The sequence below is a fragment of the Anas platyrhynchos genome, chromosome 20 (genome assembly GCF_047663525.1).
Source record: "Anas platyrhynchos isolate ZD024472 breed Pekin duck chromosome 20, IASCAAS_PekinDuck_T2T, whole genome shotgun sequence".
NCBI lineage: Eukaryota > Metazoa > Chordata > Aves > Anseriformes > Anatidae > Anas > Anas platyrhynchos.
Window position 1 is genome coordinate 14,027,964 of NC_092606.1, and position 13,586 is coordinate 14,041,549.

General features: G+C 42.5%; 1 long non-coding RNA gene across 1 annotated transcript; it reads left to right on the forward strand.

Annotated features, from left to right (window-relative positions):
* The first annotated feature begins 6,275 nt into the window (after positions 1–6,275).
* Positions 6,276–8,414, forward strand: LOC139999131 (uncharacterized). Its single transcript, XR_011804235.1, has 3 exons — positions 6,276–6,373; positions 6,929–7,001; positions 8,335–8,414. It is a non-coding gene; the product is annotated as an uncharacterized lncRNA (long non-coding RNA).
* The last annotated feature ends 5,172 nt before the right edge of the window (positions 8,415–13,586 follow it).

Genomic DNA, 13,586 nt, shown 5'->3' on the forward strand with positions numbered 1-13,586 from the left:
TGAAGCAGGTTCCACACAAGGTGAAGGAGCACACCCATAAGCATTTCCATAAAGCCGTGTTTTCAAACAAAGGGTTAAGATTTAGATTTTCTTACAAGTGAAGAATGAAGAAATAAAAGAAAAAGAAAATTACCAGGACATCCAGTTTTCCTCTAGCTTGCTTTGCTTCTTTCCGAATCTGAGTCTGGAGTGACAGTCAGGGAGCAGCGTTGTGCAGAAATGCCAAAGCGTCCCCAGCTGGTTGTACCTTCATCAGCAAGGGCTTTGATACTGCTGCCTCCTCAGCAACATCAGCCATTTCCGAGGAAAGCTGGTGTCCATCAGGTCAAATAGGAATGGGAAATCCCTCTTGCCACAACTTCACACTCACACCAGAGTTGGCAGGACAGGCCGATGGACAGAGAAGCGTCTGCAAGAGTGTTAGAAAACAGACTTTAGATTTCCGTCAACCCAGGAAGAATTACTTGCTCATCCCTTCAAAGTGAACTCTGAGTAGAAGGAGGGGATCCCAAGCTGCATTCCTGACATCTATGCTGCAAAGTCATCCAATGGGACATGTTACTGTAGCAGCCTGTTACGAACAGAAACAGGACTTTGAGGTTATGCTGTTGGATTAGAATTAAGCTCAAAGAGTTAGTCCTTTGACGTGTTTTTGTTTGCAAGTGTTTTCACTGCTTCCCAGACAATGTCTCCAGCAAGCTAGCTGCTTGCTTCATTTGTTCTGTTCTGTTCTGTTCTGTTCTTTTTGATTCTGTTTTGTTTTGTTTTCTCAGCCAGGATTCTTAGAGAAATGAGATTAAAGTGATCATATTGTATGTCCACCCATCCCTCCCTCCCCTTCGCTTGTCCAGAGCTTTTACCTCGTCCAGCAGCTTGAATGAACTCGGTCCTAGGCGCAGTTGTGTCCAAGCCATTCTGTTCCTAGACGTGTTGTGAGAACAGACAGCTAAGTAGTGGGGAGGGGACGTGCTGCTGTCTGCAGTGTGACCTCAGCGCTTACCAAACAGTAGGGAATACACAGAGAAGGGCCTTAGGAGAACTTCAAGCCCCAGATATGTTTTATGTGGAAACCATATTTCCCAAGATAACACTGGACGCAACTGCATAATCAAAAGGGATTCATTTCTTGGTTCATTCAACTCCTAGGTTTTAGTTTTAAAACATGTCTGTCTTGGCTTAAAGCACTCTTCCAATCTCTATTTCCAGTTCCTAGGATTTCCTGAAATAGGGAATCCCATTTTTTTCTTTGTACACTCTCCCAGCCTCTTTGTTTTCCTCTCCCCAAGAAACTTAGCACTGCTCTCTTCATACTTGACAACTAGATATGGAGCTGTATCAGCCAGAAGGAAGTTTCCTTCACACTTTCTGCTTCTTACGGTATCTGGGCTCTTACCTTTACACTTACTCACCCTTCCTACATTAGCACAAAGAAAGCTGTTTGGGAGATCTGATGTCTTGTTTTCCAGAAACTGCCCTGAATCACCTTTACGAGAGCTGTCCCACGCTGCGAGCACAAGTCTTGCAGTCTGGCCAGATATTTGCCTTCTAAGTCAATAACCAAATCTGTTACAAAGGTAAGAACATGTAATTAATGGAAAGGAAATCCTTTTATCCTTTTATTTTGATCCAAATTCACTTTTTTTTTTTTTTTCTAGACCAAGAATGAATCGTGGAGAACCACCAAAACTCAGGTGAGAAATGAAATGACAAATGTTAAGGTCAGGCAGCTTGCCCACTGCCATTGCTACCCTGAAAGCAGATGGAGTGCATCTTCATACGCCACAGCCTGAGACACTAGTCGACAGGCCAGCCCGTGTGAGGAAGTCCATTGCTGCCTGAATTTTAACATGACAGGGGGACTCTTAAGCCTCTTGTTTATGCTTTAGTACTTGCGGTCTATGGGAGGACCACAGCACACTCTTCTCTGTCTCCCCTTATTTGTTGATCGTCTGTAGGAAGAAGAGAACGTGCAGAGGCCCTCACCCGTACATTGGGTCTGTTCTCACTCTGTGCAGCTCCATCATTGAGCAAAGTACCAACCTTGAGGCTTCTGTAAGGACTTGACACAAACTACAGAATACTACAATGAAGCATTCACAACAAAACCACATTTTTTTCCGCAGCCAAGCATCAAAACACTTACAGAAGGGCATGGTCCCTCTCTGTGCACCTCAAGGGGAGATCCACAAATCCTCACGTGGTTTCATCGCATCCAGCACCCTTCTCTGTGCCTCCCAGCTAAACGTGCACAGAGGCAGCTGTTGCCAAAGTGCTGTGGTGACACAATTCAGTTCTGTTTCTGAAGTCATCACCGCAGGCGCCTCCCAGTGACGGCACAACACTCTCTGTTGCTAATGCGTCTGTCTCAGAAACAGCTAGGGAAGTACCTCTATGCCCAAACTGACTTGAATTAGAGTAGTTCCCAAATTGTTCTCTGCTCCCCTACATCTGTGGAAGGTGGGTGATCAATCTTTTCCTTGAGAAAGGACTACAGAGCAAAAGAGCTTGATTCTGAGACGTTGCCCGTCCTTGTAGAGCAGTTCACCTTTGATTTCCATGTCAGAAAAAAGAAGGTGAAATCAACAATTCCCTTCCTCTGAGCTGGGAATAGGAAAGAAGCCCAATTCTCCAGGAAGCCTTCAAAAGGAAACTCTGCATTTCTTTCTTAAACACCTTGTTTAATTTCTTGAAAGAAATCTTTCCCAGGACTTTGCAACTGCGGTGGTTCGAAGCGGGTGGGCAGCCGAGTTCCACCACGGCCGCTCTCTCACTCCCCCTCCTCAAAGGGAAAGGGGGAGAAAATACGATGCAAAGGGCTCCAGGGCTGAGATAAGGACAGGGCGATGGCTCAACAAGTATCGTGACGGGCAAAGCAGACTCAGCAGAGTGACCCTCAGGGTCCCTCCCTGCCCCTGCTCCCCGTGGGGTCCCTCCCATGGGATGCCGTCCTTCCCCAGCTGATCCCACACGGGCTGCCCACAGGCAGCAGCTCCTCAAGCACTGCTCCCACACGGCTCCGTCCCACGGGCTCCATCCATCCATCCATCCCCCAGGAGCAAACTGCTCCAGCACGGGTCCCCCACGGCTGGGCGGCAGCTCCCCCCAGCCCCCCTGCTCCTGCGGGGGCTCCTCTCCATGGCTGCAGCTGCGGCCCGGGGCCTGCTCCTGCGGGGGCTCTCCACAGGCCGCAGCCTCCTCCAGGCCACAGCCACCTGCTCCACCGGGGGCTCCTCCACCCACAGGGGGGCAGCAGCGTGGAGATCTGCTCCATGTGGGACCCATGGGTGCAGGGGGACAGCCTGCTCCACCAGGGGCCTCTCCCTGCACAGCCCGCAGGGGAACTGCTGCTGTGAGCCTGGAGCACCTCCTGCCTCCTGCTGCACTCACCTTGGGGGCTGCAGGGCTGCTTCTCACTCCTTGCTCTTCCAGCTTCTGTTGTGCAGCAGTATTTCCCCCTGCTTACATCTGCTCTCCCAGAGGTGCAAACAACATCGCTTATTGGCTCAGCTCTGGCAAGCGCCGGGGCCCTTTTGGAGCTATCTGGAGCTGGCTGTTGTCTGGATTGTTCTCACAGACGCCATCCCTGCAGGCCCCTGCTACCAAACCCTTGCCACGTAAATCCGATCGAAGTGTATGCAGCAATTACAAAGCCGCTGTGCTTTGGGCTGTCACGATCCTTCTGCAAGTGCAGGGGAGGTGCAGGGTTGCTTTGCATTTCCAAAAGGAGGAAGAAAGCCTCCAACCCCACTGGACCTCAGCCACTTGCAGGATCCAAGCAACGCTCCCCACTTTCAGTTATCTCCCTCCCATGCACACAGTGGGAGCAAGGTTGAACAAGCACATTTTTGAAAATGTTTATCTTAATGAAGAATAAAAGAAGTCTACAACACCCAATCCCTCTGTGCACCCAAGGCAAAAATCGTGGACTATTCTGCCTCAACACTATTTTCAGACCCAATTTGTCAAGTCATCTAGCAGAGGATTTCTCTCTTGTTCACTCACTAGCTTAGTAGAGCACCAGTTTACATAGGTGCTGGAGCAGATTCCTCAACCATCTGAAGGGACTTGATCCCAGAAAAGTTCAAAACTGCAGATGACTCATGATTTTGTGGTGAAGCATCTATTAAATGAGAGCTGTTCCGCTTAGGGCACAGTGAGACAGTGTGAGAAGAACCCTGTATCTCACTGATTGAGGCTTTATAACTCTACAGAATTGTCAGTCAACAATAAATGGAAAGTGCAGGAGATATGTTCTTTCTTCCTCCTTTCCCTGCCATACATTAGCAGAGAGATTGTGGTGGGATATAGGTTCAGAGCCTCACAGAAGAAGGATTTGAACCCAGGCTCTCCACAGTCTGCACCACTGCCTTCCTGATGGCTTTTGACTATTTTATTTTATTTTATTTTATTTTATTTTATTTTATTTTATTTTATTTTATTTTATTTTATTTTATTTTATTTTATTAGTATTATTATTCTTCTTTTTCTGGGTGGTGTCTAAGTCTTGGGGGGAAGAACAAACTGTGGGAGGAGGGAATGCTACTACTGTCTGTGACAGTGGTGATTTCTGGACAGTGTTAGCAACAGAGCTTCTGCAGAGAAGAGAAAATGCCAGGCGGTCTCTGTTGGTATTCCATGTACTGAGTACTGAGTGCAGTTTTGGGCTCCACAGTATAAGAAAAAGACATAAACCTGTTAGAGAGTGTCGAAAGAAGGGCAACAAACAAGAGGGTCTCTTTTAACAGGGGGATTGAGGTTTGTGGCAAGGTTTTGGTAGCAATTTAGGGGCTGCACTGTGCTGGACACAGCAACAGACGCACCATAAGCCAAAGTCAGACAATAAGCCAAGGTGTGTTTACGTGTGGTTTACTGTGGTTTAACGTGGTTTACGTATAGAAGAAAGTTTTCGCCTATTGGTGAGTATACTGCAGATTTGCTGCATTGTTCTAAATTAAATAGCAAGATAAGTGATGGCATCGTAGGCTGGGAAAATATTTCTAGAGTATCAGCGCATTTTGAGCATCATTTTAACTGTTTATGCAAACATGAAGATTATTAAAATCAGTGTTTATTTATGTCTGTATGTAAACAGGTGATCATGTTGTATAGCATGCAGTAAATGGTTTGTGAATGCTGCTTGAAGAATGAAAAGAGTAAGTCAGCTCCACAAGGAATAAATGAATTTTGTTTATTTGTGCAATGCAGAGATTAGAATTAGACCAACAGCGTGGAACCAAAGTCTTGCTGTGTGCCTTTTATCTGTAGGACAGTTCATGGAGGCTTCAGCAGCCCTATCTGTTTTCTAGCAGTCTGAAATGTCCTCTGTGGTGCTGCACCCAGTTGAAAGCCTGCACTGATTGTGCTGAACTTTCCTAACAGGAGGCACGGGTCCTTCGTCGGACGCTGGCTGGGGATGTATGCTGCGATGCGGGCAGATGATGCTGGCCCAAGCACTGATCTGCAGACACTTAGGGAGAGGTGAGTGCTGGTCCTGAGGGAACTTCGGTATTGTCTGCAGACGCTTCTTCGTAAGTACTCCATTAAAAGCACAAACCCTGAATTTATTAGTGAGACTTTCTTTGATGCCCTGGTAACAGTTCCTAATGAATCAATTCATATTCAGCTGGGTGAAATCATCCCAGCCTGAAGCAGAGAAATAGGCATAGAAGGAGAACAAATGGGGAATCCTGTCGCCATTATTTTATAAACCTTTTAGTGTAACACCCAAGTTGAGGCCAAGGGAAAACCTGCCACCGTGGGACAGTGCTCTTACCCTTCTCTTCACTACTCACTTGTCAGCAGCACGAGGTCCAAACCCCCCTGGTGCAAGCTCTTAAGCATGCATGTCACATCCCAGGATGCTGCCAGTGGAGTGTTTGGACTTTCTGTATGGATCTTATGTTGTTATTTAATGGGTGCTTAGAAATCCAACAAGGTCTAAACACAGCCTGTACTTTTAAATAATCTTGGAAGCTCAGAGATACTGGAATGGCTATCAACACGCAGCATGATCCGTCAGAATATGTTTGCAGTTGATGTTTTTGTTTTGTTTTATTTTCCCTGTTTTGACAATCTAGCCTATGATGATAAAGGGCAGCTTGATGATAAATAACAAGCTTGGAATTCTAGGAGCTCTACACAAAATGTAAATATTCGAGATGAATTGAAATGTCTTTTAACATCTCATTATAAAGCTTTCTGCTGTCTAGACATTTGATCAGTGTAATGAAAACGTCACCATTTTTTATTCTATATCAATTTTTCCTTTCAGATTGGCAATGGGAAAAACACAAAAAACAACCAGAAGAATATCACAGAATCCTACGATGCTTTCTCGACAGGAAGGCTTGCTGTTATTCAATCCACCAGATGGGTAAGAACAAACATAAACTTTCAGGTTTTTTCCACTGAAATTTCTACTGTGTTGAATCACTAATTTGCAGTATGTTAATTCATAATTTTAAAAAGTGGATGTGAAGACAAGGTGTATGCTTATACAAAAATAAAAAGGTATGCAGATGGGCGCAAAGACTAGTAGTACAGAAACATTCCCTGAGACCTAAATAAAGCCATGTACTAGAATGTAGCTCTTGATAAACTCTGTAAGCCTTGGGTACCAGAGTCAGTAATGTTAGAATAGACAGTCTTGTAGCTTATTGCTGTAATTTGTAATAAAGGGCACTAACATTTGTTAACTTGTAATTCTCATTGTAGTTTAGAAGCCTTTTGTTTATTAAAGAAACTGGCACTCCCTAAGTTTTGAAAAGAGCATAGATTGAGAAAATAATTGTTATTGCTAAATACAGATTGCAGTTACTCTAGAATGTTTGACAGTCACAGTATTTACTGTATATTGTTCCCACATTCTTTATGGTCTCATTTTTCTTTGATTTTGTGTACGTGTGTCTTGTTTTCACTGTGAAAACAGCACAGGTGGGTGTTGGAGAGGGGAAGTCAATTGGAGAATGGTTTGGACCAAATACAGTTGCTCAAGTACTAAAGTAAGTGAGATCATACCAGTCTCATTCAGAACGTACTCCCCTGGGGCAGCCAAGAGAAGGCCCAGGCAGAGTTTTGAAGGCTGCATCTCCCCCTGTCCCACAGTCAGGAATGTACTTGCCATCTATTTACAAGTGCAGCATGGAATGTCATGCCACAGCTCGGTGTGCAGGTACTGAGTTGGGAATGGGTGACCTCTAAATTTTAATAAAGGAAGAGCCTGAGGAGAAGAAACTGCAGGAAAGTCTCCTGCTACGCCGTCTGCATGCCCTCACCAGTCACACCACAGATGTATATTCCTTTCTGCACAGTGGCACAGCTCTGGCAGGTCGAGAGTGCCACCGTGTAGGTCGGAGTGGTGGTGTGAAACATCAGAGAGAAGCCATCTCGGCTGAGGAGGGAACTGAGCTGCAATTCCTCCCTTTCTGAGCAGCAGTTCTGCCAGCAAGGCTACTGGATAAAGATGGGCAGCTCCTCATAGTCTGGGAGCCACACTGAAAGGAACTGAGGCTGCTCAGTTCTCCAGGGGTACGTGGAGGTGTCTTACCTCAGGCAGGGGCTAGGCTACAGGTCCTGCGAGCTCAGCAGCAAGTCTTTGACACCCTGGAACAGGCACATGATCTGAAGAGGGAGGGGAGCTGAAGCATGCCCTGGACTCCAGATCTTTCATGGCCAAGTTTTTCATGGTGAAACGCTCACCCCCATTTCTTTCTGGCTTATTTGAAACAGCTAATTCTGCCAGTGCAGCTTAAGAGTGTAGCTCCCTTCCCCAAAGGTTTGGATTTTGCAGAAGTGGACATAAAACTGTGTGCTGCTGTCTCCCACTGAAGTTTTGGTGCCCCAAACCCTTAGCTGATTTAGCTTTTAACGCCCCATTTCTGCTGTGCACGCAGGCTCAGGCAGAAGTAATTCCACTGAATTCAGTGGAATTTCTTAAGCAAAAAGTAATCTGCAAAACTGGCATAGGAATTTTTTTCTTTTCCAGATGAGAAAAGACACAATTGGGCAAGAACCCAGTGCAGAGACTGTCGAGTGCAATAAAAAGTAATAAACTTGATGTAGTTGAACTGTTACTGTCACTGCACTTAGCAGTAAGACAAAACAGTTTGCACATGGTGCAGCGCATATGTTTTTCCTGGTACCACTCAGTACCTATTTTTCTAAAGATATTAAACATTTAATGTTTAAAGTTTTCTTTTTCTTACATGGAGACTTTAAAAAATGCAGAAAGGATGTTTTTTCTTAAGAAAAAAAAAATAAATAAATGGTTCTGAGTGTAAAGCTACCCTTTTGATCCAACTAGTTTATATTAATTAGTACCTTAATGTTTTCTAGGAAGCTTGCTTTATTTGATGAATGGAATTCATTAGCAGTTTATGTATCTATGGGCAATACGGTGGTCATTGACGACATCAGGAAGTGACACCTCATCAGTTTTCTGGTAACAGTTTCTGATTTGACTCCATTTGCCAGCATGTATCTAAACATGAACAAATACTTGGGGGGCCATGGGTTTGTCTTGCAAGGGTAAGAAGAGGGAAGAAGGACATACAAACTCAGTTGTGTTTTTTTGATCCCTGATGCCAACTTCGTGCTCACATCACTGGATGTGAAGAGCTCCTTGAAGAATTTCTACTGTCATCATTGCTGCCATTTCATTTCTCTGGCGTTTTATAGGCAAAGCTTGACACTATTAATAACATTAATAGGACATGTCACTGCAGTCTTAAATTGTCATCCCCCAATCATTGATCTAACGTCTCACTTGGACGTGCCAGCACATACTGTCTGCTAGAATTACTTCTACTAAATAGCTGTAATTGCCATGCCCGGCTCGTTTTGTCTTGGGTGCCCTATAAAGATCCCTGGCAAACTAGCTTAATTCACTACTGAGAGGAAGATCTGCTTTGTGTTCCTCTGTGCGTTGACTGATTTCTAGTTTTATTCCCGCAGAAAAAATGTGCTGGTCCCCTCCTCAGAGCAGCAGCGCGTCCCACAGCAGTGCACATTTGCACAGAAGTGCTCTTGGCCGAAGCAAGAAGGCAGGAGGACTCTGCACAGGCTGGAAAGCCCTCTTGCTTATTATACCTCCACGACTAGGGATAAATCACATAAATCCCGTATATATTGATGCATTTAAAGTAAGGTTTTCTTTCAATTCATTGCTCGTTACTGTCAAATAAGTTTGGGTATCTGTGATGTCAGTAAAGAAATGAATGACAATTTCCTTTATTCCTTTTGAACTCCTAGGAATGCTTTAAGATGCCACAGTCTTTGGGAGCATTAGGAGGGAAACCAAATAATGCCTTTTATTTCATAGGATTTTTAGGTAAGGAAAAAAGAAACTTATTCCAAATGTGCAGATGATCAAAAGAGAACATTTTTTGAAGGGGAAATAGTAAGGGGTCTAAGCGTGAACCTCTAGAAGTAAAGAAAGATGAGAATAGAATAAAATAAATGAAGAAGCATATCTAAAAGAGTTTAGAAACAGTATGAGATGATCCTTAACAGGAGCAGAAAGTTAACAGCAAAGCTAGGTGTAAAAATAAGTGATGACATCAACAAGAGCAACATACTGAGAATAGCTGATAGCATTTGACAAGTGTATTGGTCAAATGTCACTTTTATTTTCTTGTATTTCAAAACTGTTTCTGATAGCAGTATCTTTTTCACCTTTTGCATACCTTCTGTTATTAAGTATTGCTCTAATTAATTTAAAATGCATTCCTTCAGATTTCACCCCACTTTGGGCCAAAATTTTGCAACCCTATTTTGTCCTTTTGTAAAACCTAACCTGTTTTAGTTAGGCTTTTTTGTTCCAATTTCTGAATGAATGCCTAATGGGATTACAGATTGCATCTGTGAACATCCTGTACCTTTTAATCTGTCAAATGTTAGTGTTTACAACACTTGAGATTTAAAAAAAAAAAAAAAAAAAAAGTACTGGATCTCACATGGAAAAATAAAAGTATGTGACAAAGATAGAACATAACCAACCAAAAAATTACAGTAATAGGTGACAATAGGAAGTTATACTAAATACCCTGTGGGAAACGCTGTGTCTAAACCTTCCGATTCTCTTAAAGAATCCCTAGCTGGAAAGTCTAGATTATACTGACTGCGATGGCAATCTAATTTCTATTTTACAGTTCTGGACCAAGTGCTTATTAATGTCACTTGCTTATTTTTAACATACGGCTTTTATCCATCCAGGCAATGAGCTGATCTATCTGGACCCTCACACCACTCAAAGCTTTGTAGATTCAGAAGAAAATGGCACGGTTGACGATGAGAGTTTCCACTGCCAGGAAGCCCCACATAGAATGAAGATCATGAATTTGGACCCTTCAGTAGCTTTAGTAAGTGTCAGGAAATCTGGAATGCATGTACTTTATCTCAAAGTAATGTCTCTCTACATTGGTAAGGGCAGCAATGCATCTCCTTGAACAGAACCAAGATCACAAAGCTGTCTTCTGTGATCAACACATAGTAGTTTGTACATAACTACATGGAGAATCTTAGGGCAAGTGGGGAGCTGTCTGTACTGTAGGAGCTCGCTTTGTTTTCTTTACTGAGCAGCTTTTACTTCTTTCAAGAGGCATTATAATGGTCAGAGCAAGGAACTGAAACAGGTTTACGTGTTTTATTCTATCACTACTTTATGTTTGGTCACCTCTAGACAAGTTACTTAAACTTACTTTATATCATAAGTTGAAAATGTTTAAGTGGAATTATTGTATTTCACCCCAAATTACAAATACAAATGTATTATTTGTAATTCACCCAAAATGTCATGGGGGTACTGTGGTATTTGAAAAAGTTGGATCTGATCCCATGCCAGTATCCTGTGATTGGGTGATTGGCAGTTGTCACCAGTGGGATGTGTTTCTAAAGCTTTAAACAATCTGTAAAGATACCGGTATCTGTCATTCATTCACATACCTGTTTTTTAATACTGCTGCTTTTTAGAAAGTTCTTTTGTTTTGTTTTGTTTTAATACTTAACTACGTAACTGTGCAAAATGTGGCATGATGCAACGAGACAGACAAAATCATAATGAAGAGCAAATATTTTCAGTATAGATACCAGAATGGAAATGTTCCTTAGGTGGTCCATCATCTACAAGTTTTCAGCTTCTGCTGATACCTGGACTGTAGGAACTGGGTGGCGCTCCATGGAGGAGCACACAGGAGCTGCTGCTATTTTTTGCTTGACTATTTCGTTAGGGGTTTGCAGGGCCTTGTTCTCCCCGTGGGTTCTCTCCCTAGAGCTGCCACATATTTGGAGTCTTATATCTACTGATCGTACAGAGCATTACTGTATCAGAGGTCAAACCGCCTTACCTGCTGGTACCACATACCTACCATCTGCAAAGGTAAAACTCTGTGTGTTTGTTTTTTCCCCTAAGGGCTTCTTTTGCAAAGAAGAATGTGATTTTGATAACCGGTGTAGTCTTGTACAAAAGGTAAGAGTGGGAACTTAGCATCTCGATTTGTTCTTTATAAAGTCTGGTTTTTATTGTCTGGTTTTTGTAAAATTTTCCTTTGCATTTTCCTTTGTATACAAATTGTATGAGCCATGGAGAAGAATGCATTAAAGCATCAGGGTAAGGCAATACTACTGAATTGCTAATTGGAAATTGTTCAGCACTTTACCAGCCACAAACCCTGCCAGTTGGAAAATGGGTGTAAACATCCACACTTGAAGGTGTTACTGGGTGACACTTGCTTTTAACTTCTAATTCTCACTAAATGACTAAGGTTTAACTGCCATATTGTAGTGATGTATCAATGATTTGCTTCCTGATCCTTTTTTATTGTTTGACATAATAGATTGCGTGTTCTAATTATGACTGTTAGTCCCTGCTATCTTAAAGATCTGATTCTGTAAGCGCTGCAGGCCTCTAGCTCCTGCTGATCTAGGGAGAACAGAAGGTGCTGGCTGCCACAGGAAACAGACTTGAGGATGTTTCTGCATGCAGCTGTTAAGCTAAGCACCAGACGTCTGAATGTAAAGTACCATCAACCTCTAAGGGCATTTATTTAAAAAAAAAAAATCATCTAAGGAAAACAGTTTATAAATAACTGAAATACAGGACAGAAGGTAACTTCTCTTTGAAGAGGAATAGCGTTTGGCTTCAGGAACACCTTTTTTCCTGACCAAAACCTGTCCTTCAAAATCTGATGCGTTTTTTTTTTTTTTTTCCCCTTTGGAGGAGCTGATAGATCTGTCTTTTGTGCTATTGATCAACAGAAAACTTGAGGAGAGTTCTATGCAAGCAACTTTCTTTTAAAAAGCAGAAAATATTGTACATTCCTAGTGTGCTTGCTACCTGTAAACAAAATTACAGGTTTGCAGATATCAAAGCTGATATCAAAAGATGATAAGACTGATAATTTGTAGTACAGTTCAAGAGATCTGTCTTCCAGATGTGTTTTAACTAGGGATGTATTACAGAGACCATGGTGCTTGGATTTCACAGTATGTCTGTATAAAGACCTTTTTTTCCTGATGGACATGCGTAATTAAAAAACACTTTCAATTAAGCAGACACGTTTTGTGTTTGAAGCGTCTCCCGAGCCAGCTTTTAAAATGAAAGCATTCTGTCCTCAGGAGATTCTAAAGCAGCAGAGTCTACGGATGTTTGAGCTGGTCCAGAAGCACCCGCCACACTGGCCTCCTTTCATACCTCCAACAAAACCAGAAGTGACAACCACAGGAGCAGGTAAGGCACCGATTAAAAGCCTAATTGTGCAATGTTATGTTCCTCGTTAGCAAATAAAAGAATAATCACAGGTAGAATAACTATCCTTTGTGAGTGTCAAGCAATATATAGCAGGCATGTATCCAAACAAGCCATACAATTGCTAGCACAGATTTTTTTTTTCACTCTTACAAAGTACTTTTCTGGAATGCGTCTTTCAAAGTTTTTTTTTTTAAGTGAACAAAATCAGGCATGTCTTTAGAAGCATTTTTTTCTTTATCTTTTTTTACAGAACTCATTGAATCTACTGACAAGCTATTTGAATTGGAAGAAGAATTTGAAATCCTGAGTGTGTGAAGGAAACTGTGGTGACTCTTCTGAGTGTTGAATATATTGGTAATATTATTGCATTGACTTAAACAGCCATGTTAGCCCTGAAGTGCCTGAAATTATGGATAACAGAGCACAGAAATCTAGTAGCATCCAAAACTCCAAGGGCAGTTTAACACACAAGCTTCCCCGGATGGAAAGGCAGTAAGAGATCTTGTGATAAGATGCTTAAAGGGAATCTCTTTTTAACGTACCTTACCTGGAGACAAACGGGCCTTTGAGATTAAGGCAAAAATACATGTATCACTGGGCACCATGTTTGGAGAAAGGGATAACCCAAATGGATATTTCTTGCTCTCATATAATAATGCAATAGTTTAGTTCTTCAAGCAAAACAGTCTTCAGTTCAGGAGGATGTTTACTTCTGTTCCCTCCTGTGGGCTGCGTCATAGGAAAAATACATTGTCTTGTTTAAAAGATTGACTGGATCAGGAGAAAATTGTTTCCTTGTTAAATATTTTAACATGTATTTGAGCAACCAGACTTTATTACA